This window comes from Gopherus evgoodei, unplaced genomic scaffold (genome assembly GCF_007399415.2).
Source record: "Gopherus evgoodei ecotype Sinaloan lineage unplaced genomic scaffold, rGopEvg1_v1.p scaffold_85_arrow_ctg1, whole genome shotgun sequence".
Taxonomy (NCBI): Eukaryota; Metazoa; Chordata; order Testudines; family Testudinidae; genus Gopherus; species Gopherus evgoodei.
This window is the reverse complement of record NW_022060106.1, coordinates 69256-77810: the sequence shown is the minus strand read 5'-3', so window position 1 is coordinate 77810 and position 8555 is coordinate 69256. Positions and strand designations below refer to the sequence as shown.

General features: G+C 51.0%; 1 long non-coding RNA gene across 6 annotated transcripts; it reads left to right on the top strand.

Moving 5' to 3' along the window:
• Nucleotides 1-243: 243 nt before the first annotated feature.
• Nucleotides 244-8069, top strand: LOC115644038. 6 transcript variants are annotated; one of them, XR_003998423.1, is made up of 5 exons: nt 244-253; nt 579-667; nt 4052-4134; nt 7267-7355; nt 8029-8069. It is a non-coding gene; the product is annotated as an uncharacterized LOC115644038 (long non-coding RNA). The 6 variants fall into 6 exon arrangements; XR_003998424.1 differs by lacking the exon at nt 244-253 and adding an exon at nt 5051-5158 and having other exon boundaries at nt 513-667; XR_003998427.1 differs by lacking the exons at nt 244-253; nt 579-667 and adding an exon at nt 388-506.
• The last annotated feature ends 486 nt before the right edge of the window (nt 8070-8555 follow it).

Here is an 8555-nt window from a genome sequence, read left to right as displayed (position 1 = left end):
TCAATATCCCTGTATAATCCCCTCCAATTTCCCCTCTTTTCTCTTAAACTGTTGAATGGTGACATAAAATCTCCCCACATGTTGATGCTTGTCCCTTATATTGGCAAATACTTAGTTTGTGCCCCATTTTCTCCTCAGTTCTGAAATACTGATATTGAATTCTTGAAAATCTTCCCGCTTTTCTGTCCAGGTGTGTGACTGAGATCAGGGCTCTTATCGTACAGAGCGTGGCTCAGCCCTGGCCTGAGATCAGGTCCCCCAGTGCCGTGTCCTGCACAAACCTTGACCAAGTTTGGGGCCTGGTGGTGCCAGGAACTGCACAGACCCCTACAGAGAGCAGGGACTTTGTTGTGCTGGGTGCTACAGTGACCCTAACTGAACTCCGGGCCCCTGTTGTGCCAGGCCCTGCATCAACACCATGTGAAATCAGGCTCCCATTGTGCCAGGCGCTGCAGAGACAGCAAACAAAATCAGGGATCTTGTTCCTGGAGCTGCAGAGACCCCACGTGAGATCTGGGCCCTGTTCTGCCAGGTGCTGCAGAGACCCCAACAGAGGTCAGACCCCACTGTTGTGACAGGTGCTGTGGAGACCCCAAGTGAGATCTGCGCCTCTGTTGTGCTGGGCACTGCAGAGACCCCACAGACATCAGGCCCCCCATTGTGCCAGGTAAAACTGAGACCTGGACGGAGATCACTGCCCCCCCCCTTGTGCTGGGCAGCGCACAACTGGCCCAGATTTCTGCCTCCTTTGTGCTGGGCACTTCAGAGACCTCGACTGAGATCTGTGTCCCCATTGGACCTGGCACTACACTGACCCTGACCCAGATCACGCCCTACCACTGTACTGGGCACTGCACAGACCCTGACAGATCGTGCCTCCACATTTTGGCAGATGCTGCAGGGGCCCTAAACAAAATCAGGGATCCTGTGATGCTGGGAGTTGCAGAGTCCCCGAGTGAGGTCAGGCCCCCTGTTGTGCAGGGCTCCTACACAGACACCAAGATCAGGGTTCCCATTATGACTGGTGCTGAAAAGACAGCAAGGGTATCTCTACCCTGCTGTTAAAACCCCCCAGCTGGCCCATGCCAGGTGACTCAGGCTTACAGGGCTCAGGCGAAGGGGCTGTTTAATTGCAGTGTAGATGTCTGGGCTCAGGCTGGAGCCAGGCTGTAGGACCCTGCAAGGTGGAAGGGAGCCAGACCTTGGGCTGCAGCCCCAGCCGGAACATGGACACCACAATTAAACAGCCCCACAGCCTGAGCTATGTGAGCCCAAGTTAGCTGGCATGGACCAGCCGCTGGTGTCTAACAAGTTTGCATGGAGAATTTGAGGCAAAACTGGGAACTGAATCCAAATGGTTTCAATTCTTACCACTTCCCTTAACCAAAAGTCCAGCATGTGTGTGTACAGCATTGTTTTGATCTGTGTTTGCCTTGCGTTGCCTTACAAGGGAGGCTGTGGAATTTCCTTCATTGGAGGTTTTTAAGACCAGGTTAGAGATTCACCAGTCTGGGAATGTCTAGGGATATTTGGCCTGCCTCAGCACAGGAGGCCTTCCAGGCCTACATTGAAATAATTCTCTTTTGTGCTGTGTCCTGTTCTACGCTGAGCTGTTTTGCATGGCATTGCATGGCCATTTGGAACTGTGATCGCACCATGTTGTGTAGCGGTTTTATGGTGCATTGTTTTGCCTCAGCTTGTTTGGTGCCTGTGCTGTGTTGGTTTGAGTTCAGCTATATTCCATTGTGTTCTTTTGTCCTAGGATGTCATCGTTTGCATCGTGTTGCTTTCTTTTCCTTTGTATTGTCATTTTATGCTGTGGAGTGTAGGCTGTTCCCCCCCACACACACACACAAATTGCCTGACGTTATGTGGTGGTGGGTTTTATTCTGTATGTTGTGTTTTTATATGTATATATATTGCATAGCATCCTAGAAATGTAGTGCTGGACAGGACCTCAAGATGTCATCAAGTCCAGCTCTCTCTGCTGAGGCAAACCAAGTATATGTAGATTATATCTGACAGAAGTTTGTCCTACTTGTTCTTAAAAACTTCCAGGGAAAGAGACTCCACAGCCCCCCTTGTAAGACTATTCCAGAGCTGAACTACCTTAGCTCTGGAGACACCCACTCAGATTTTAGTGGTGAGCAGCTCTGGAGGGAGAGGAGACCCCAGTGAGTGGGCAACTGGGTAAAGAGACTAAAGTTGAGAGGAGAAACATTGACATGTCCAAGGTCACCCAAGCTGTCTGTGATCAAGCTAGAAATAGGTTCTAGTGCCACCGTACTGCTGTTTCTGAAGGTCTCTGCCACACTGATGTTTTAGACACTTGTGCAAACCCTTAGTACAGACAGAATTTACACTAGTCCACTGTGATTGGTACTAGTGCACCATGTCCCAGTTTGAAGGTTTGAGCTGGTGGGAGTGGGGGAGGAGCAGCCACCTCACAGAGGCCGGGGACTGGCTGACCAGTGCAGCTGGTAAGGGAGGGGCAGCAGTAGTGCTGGAGGTATGAGCCAGGAGCACAGCCGCACAAGGCTGGACACTGACTTCTCCTGACCCAGGGGACACCCCCCCAGCGAAGTGGTTTGTTCATGGATGCACAGGCTGTCTTGGCAGGGCAGCTCAGCTGCAGTCCCTGCACACCTCTTCCTGCAGCCTAATACAGTGTGCTCTGGGGACCTTTCCAAGCTGCGGGTGACAGGGCTCTGGAGTTAACAGGGTCTGTTCCTGGCTCTGTCACTGTCCTGTTTAGTGACCATGGGGAAGTCACAGCCCCTCTCTCTGTAACGCTGTCTCCAGTGACTCGAGAGCATGAGCACCAGCCTCAGGCAGACTGGTAAGAAACAGGGCACAAACCCCAAATTGGGTGTGAGGTCATTATGGAGATTATAGCAACCGAATATTCAGCGTAAACGCTTCAGGCTCTGTAACAGCATTAACATGGAATCCTAGACAGTCCTCCTGGGTGATCCCATATATCTCGCCACGCAGGTGAGCTCAGCTTCGTGACAGATGGTCCCTTACTCCAGGGGTTCTCAGCCTTTTTCTTTCTGAATCCCCAATGATGGAGATTTCACAACCTCCCTAAGCAATTTATTCCAGTGCTTAACCGCCCTGCAAGTTAGGGAGTTTTTCCTAATGTCCAACCTAAACCTCCCTTGCTGCAATTTAAGCCCATTGCTTTTTGTCCTGTCTGCAGAGGTTAAGAAGAACAATTTTTCTCCCTCCTCCTTGAAACGACCGTTTATGTACTTGAAAGCTGATCATGTCCCCTCTCAGTCTTCTCTTCTCCAGACTAAACAAACGCAGTTTTTTCAGTCTTCCCTCATAGGCCGTGTTCTCTAGACATTTAATCATTTTTGTTGCTCTTCTCTGGACTTTCTCCAATTTTTCCACATCTTTCCTGAAATGTAGCCCCCAGAACTGGACACACTAGTCCAGTTGAGGCCTAACCAGTCTGGAGTAGAGTGGAAGAATTACTTCTCGTGTCTTGCTTACAATACTGCTGCTAATACATCCCAGAATTATACTTCCTTTCTTTGCAATAGTGTAACGTTGTTGACTCATATTTAACTTGTGATCCACTGTGACTCCCAGATCCATCTCCGCAGTGCTCCTTCCTGGGCAGTCATTTCCTGTCTTGTATGTGTGCAACTGATGGTTCCTTCCTAAGGGGAGTACTTTGGATTTGTCTTTATTGAATTTCATCCTATTTACTTCAGACCATTTCTCCAGTTTGTCCAGATGTTTTTGAATTTCAGTTCTATTCTCCAAAGTCCTTGCAACCCCTCCCAGCTTGGTATCGCCCGCAAACTTGATAAGTGTAACAGAGAGACTCTGCTGCTGTGAGGGTTTCCCCATGTGTCAGAGGGTTACACTCTGGTAGGAGGGGGCTAGATCTGTACTGGGATAAAGTCACTGTGTGCTTCATAGTGTGGCAGAACCTAGATTGTCCATTAGCAGGGGAAAATCCTGGGGGGGAATCGACATGTGGAAAGGACAGAAACCCTGTGTGAATGCTCTCACATTGCCCTTCTCGCCCTGGCAGGCTACAGAATAACGTCCACGTTTTGCTCCAGATCATCCCATCCTCCCAGGGGGAAGGCAATGGCTGCAATGGAGCTGGCTCAGGTAAGGGATTCTCAGGGAGCTGGTGGTGGGTTCTGCTTGAAGGGAGAGAAGCAGTAAATGTGTAGTATAGTATAGTAAATGTACAATAATCAGTTTGTGACACATTTTCTTTGAAAATCTCAAAGATTCATATAAAATAACCTGAACATTTGTCCCATTTCTCTCTAGTTGTCTATTTCTAATTGAATATGCCCTGAGATTTTGCTGCCTCTCTAATTATAACATAAAAAGAAAATCTCAGATTTACACCTTTTCTCCGATTCTTGAACATGCATATAAAATGTTTGCAAATGGTGCTCATTTCCTCTTTATTCATGTATCAAATATTGATGTGAAACACTCAGATTTTACCTCCTATCAACAACTGATATAAAATCCCTCTGATTTCCAGCCTTTCTCTTTCATTTCTGTGTTGTTATCAAATGTCAATTAAAAATCCTTTCATGTTGGGGCTGTTCCCCATGTTTCATCCCAGCAACTTCTCCTTCTTTGGAGGGAGCCTGTTTCCCTGAGTCCGTCTCCATCCTGGAGGTTGCAGGGGGTTAAATTTCCCAGTGATGGTCTTTCCCCTCTCCTTTGAAAATCATTTCTTCTCCTCCTTATCTCTGTTAAAATGTTTGCTGATGAAAGAGACCAGCCACATATTTAATACCCATCAAAGCCAGAGGCCTCCCCGTTTGGGGATCAGTGGTTCCCACCTGGTAACGGGAGAGTTGGCTGGACCCTTTTCTCCAGTTCGCCTGGGATAAGGAGGTTGCTGTGAGCGCAGCATAGGTCCAGAAGTATCCCAAACCTCATGGCAAATGGTCTCTGGGAGGGGTTGATTCCCACAGTGTAAGATGCAGCCACCTCTGGGGTGGATCCATGGTGGCCATTATTTGCTAGTGACAGGGCATGGACATTTCTTACCCTCCAGGCCTTCCATTCTCCTGTTCAAGAGACATCACCCAGGGCTCCCTCTGCCTGTGTGACTGGCCAGCAGGGGGCGGTGATAACTTCCTATCCACCTCTCAGGCACTGTGAGGTAACAGTGTTGCAGGGGCGGGGAGGGTGTCTGTGTGGGGAGATTGCAGCTGAAGGGACATTGTGGTAGGGGGAGGTGTTTGGATGGCTGGACAGGGGGTACCCTAGTCAGGTTGGTGGGTTGTGGAGGTTTGGGGTTTTGGGGGGTGGTGGTTGTGATGTGCCCATCCCTGAGGCTATGGGTCCTGGAGGTGGGTACCGCTGGGGGCCTGGTGGCTGCAGAACAGTGGGGGTGGGTGTCTATTGGGGAGGCGGGACACGGGGTTAGAGGGAGACTGGTGCTGTGCCAGGGGCTCTGACTGGGCTTCCCCGGCTGGTTGCTGGTTTTGTTGCCATGCCCAGTGCACAGAGCTGGGGGAGAGGATCCCTGGCACTAGGTCAGGGGATGCCAGGGAAGCAGAGTGAGGGGTCCCACTGAAAAGCATCAGGGGGTCCTGTTAGATAGAGAAAGGGGTCCCAGACAAATGGCAGGGAAGATCCTGCTGGAGGGGAGTCCTAGGCAGGCAGTGAGGGACTGAATTCCCAGTGGGGGGTTCCCTTGGGGATGTCCCTGGCTGATGGGGGCTTTTGGTGGGGGGAACCCTTTGGGATTCCCAACCTGACAGTCATGGTCTGATGGGGATTCCCTGGCTGGTGGGGCTTTGAGGGGTATCTGGGGTTCCTGGCCAGGGACTCTGGGGGCTGTGTGCCAGGGAATATCTGGTGGGCTCCTGGCTGTGCGAACTTCAACTAATCATGATCCTTCTCTCTGATCAACTTGTGCCAAAGTCCTGGCTCCAAGCACTACCCGATATTCCCAAGTCACGTGCCATGTCACTGTGATAACTTTCTATCCACTTATCAAACACTGAGTGTGAAATCACAGATTTTGCTTTTCTCCTCTTTTGAAAACTGCAGGAACTTTTGGTTCCGGTTTGGAAAATTTGTGCCACCAGTCCTTGTTCTCGATGTGGGCGGTGAGGGAGGTGGGAAGGGGGTCAGCACTGCCACATGATGGTCTGTAGCGCAGCATTCTGGACTCATTTGTGAAATCTGGTTTCATTGAGACAAATGCTAATCCAGAGTCACTGTGTGGAAAGACAAGGAGTGACTCTGGATGGACAGTGGGGCAAATGAGATCAGCAATTCTCCCTGTGAGAAGGGGCTCTCATTAGCTGCTCTCCCCGGAGAGCTAAAGGAGGGAAGCTGCTCAAATGCTCTGTCCCTCTCTACTCAGGATATTGGGGTTCAGCTTCCTGGGTCAGATGCTGCAGCCTCCATTGTGATCTGGGAGACGAGGCTTGGCAGCTGCTGCTCCTCCAGTGGGGTTCTGTGCTGGGAAGTGACCTTAATTAAAGCTGCCTCTCTGCTCGGCCCAGGGGATGACTTTCTCCAGCTGGTCCTAGCCCCGTAGGGCAGCCCTGGGCCTTATTAATACTAAATTCTGAGCCAGACATTCCAAGTAACTGAAAGGAACGAAGGGAAAATGCTGGGGTCTGGCCTTAAAATGACCCTACACAAACAGACCCCCCCTCATTTCTCATCCCATTAGCAATTTCAGGAGCAAATCCAGCCATGGGGGAGCAAACTACCCAGGAATGGGACTTTCCTACCAGATGGGTATGGAGAGGGAATGGGAAAAGGGGAAAGAGAGATCGAAAGGCGCAGTGGGAGAGAAGAGTTTGGAGCGAGATATCCAGATCTCTAATCTCCCCAGAAAGATGTACTGCTGCACCCTGGATAGAGTCACTTTCTTGTAGAAAAGATGAGAATCAAACAGAGGAAAATCCAGTTCCTGATTCCATATTCCCCCTGCTGGGGTGTTGCTGCCGTGGGGTCAGTGTCTGAGGGAATCCCCCACAGTGACTCCTTTGGTTCTGCTTTTTTCTAGCCTTGTGTTCAGAGACTTTGCTATGGGATAGGGGGAGGGAGAAGGGAGGTTAAACGTGTCTCTGTGGGCTTAGCCTGTCAGGAGGGGCCAGGTCTACACTGTACACAGAGATCAAGCCTTTCTCAGCATGGCAGACTCTAGGGTGTCTGTCTGCAGGGAAAGGGCCTGGGGGAATCATGCTGTGAAATGAACTAAAGCCTGTTCTGAAACCTTCACAACTGCCCTTCTCACCCTGCCAGGCTGCGGAATAATGTCCATGTTTCGCTCCAGTTCATCCCGTCCTCTCGTTGGACAGGGGAGAGAAATGGCTGCAGAGGAGCCAGTTCAGGTAGGTATTATCAGGGGGTTGCTGGTGGGTTCCTCCAGGAGGGAGAGGGACAGCAAATACACTGGAGATGGGAAGGTTTGCACAGTCTGGTTTGCAGGAAATGCACAGGGTGGAGAAAGGGAGGAGGACAGGGGTGTGCTAAACCTGCTGGGAGTTATTTAATAAGTGGCCTAGATTCTTGGAACAGACCCATGAGGTTCGGCGGTGGAAATGCTCTAGTTTGTGGAGCAGAAAATAACCCAGCTCCATGGAGCTGGGAAAACTGACCAGACTCCCAGTGCTGGAGCCCGACCTGAGTAACCAGCGGCTGCTGAGAGATATGAAGGGGGCATCCACCAGTGAGGCTTAGGGGAGATTCCCCTCCCTTCACATCCAGCTCTTCAGAATGGGGAGGGTGTTGGGCTTCCTACCAGGGAGCTGTCCCTGGACCCTGCTAGGGGCTCCATCTCCTGAATCAGTTGATGGCTAGTAGGTGTGTGATGGCTCTGCTGGGAGAGAGGAGGGGCTCTCTCTTCGTCCCCTCCCCCTGGTGTTTCCTGGATGCGCTGAGCAGGGTGGGAGTGGGACTCTGACTGCAATCCACCCAGAGTTTCTGTTTGGCTCCTGTCCCACATGTACAGGGGGGCTGTGAGTGGGGCAGCAGGTACTGAGTGTTGGACTCTCGCTCTTTCAGGGGCCGGTGACCTTCGAGGAGGTGGCTGTGTATTTCACCAGGGAAGAGGGGGCTCTGCTGGACCCCACTCAGAGATCCCTCTACAGGGATGTTATGCAGGAGAACTATGAGAATGTGACCTCGCTGGGTAAGGGTTAGTGTCCCCTCAGTTCTTGGAAGGGGAAAAGAAGAGAGATGGTTCATGCCAGCCCCCAATGCCACCTCTACTCTGCCCTGTTTCAGCATCACCCCAATATTCCAGTGACACACACGCTGTCAGAGACCATCCCCTGCTGCAGGACACTTTGGGAACAGAGCACAGGAGCCGTATCGCACAGCGTTAAATATCTCCTGTTTGCTCAAGTAAAACTGAGGGTTAGGTGCAGCATACTCAGCAGAAGCTTCCTACCCCTGACCTCTCAAACCCTGAGCCTTCTCCACCCAGACCTGAATGTGCTTGGAGTGCAATGAGCAGGCTGCTGGAGTCAGAGCTGCTGGTCCAGGTTACTTATCACACAGACTGTCCGTGTGTCCTTGAATGCTGGCTG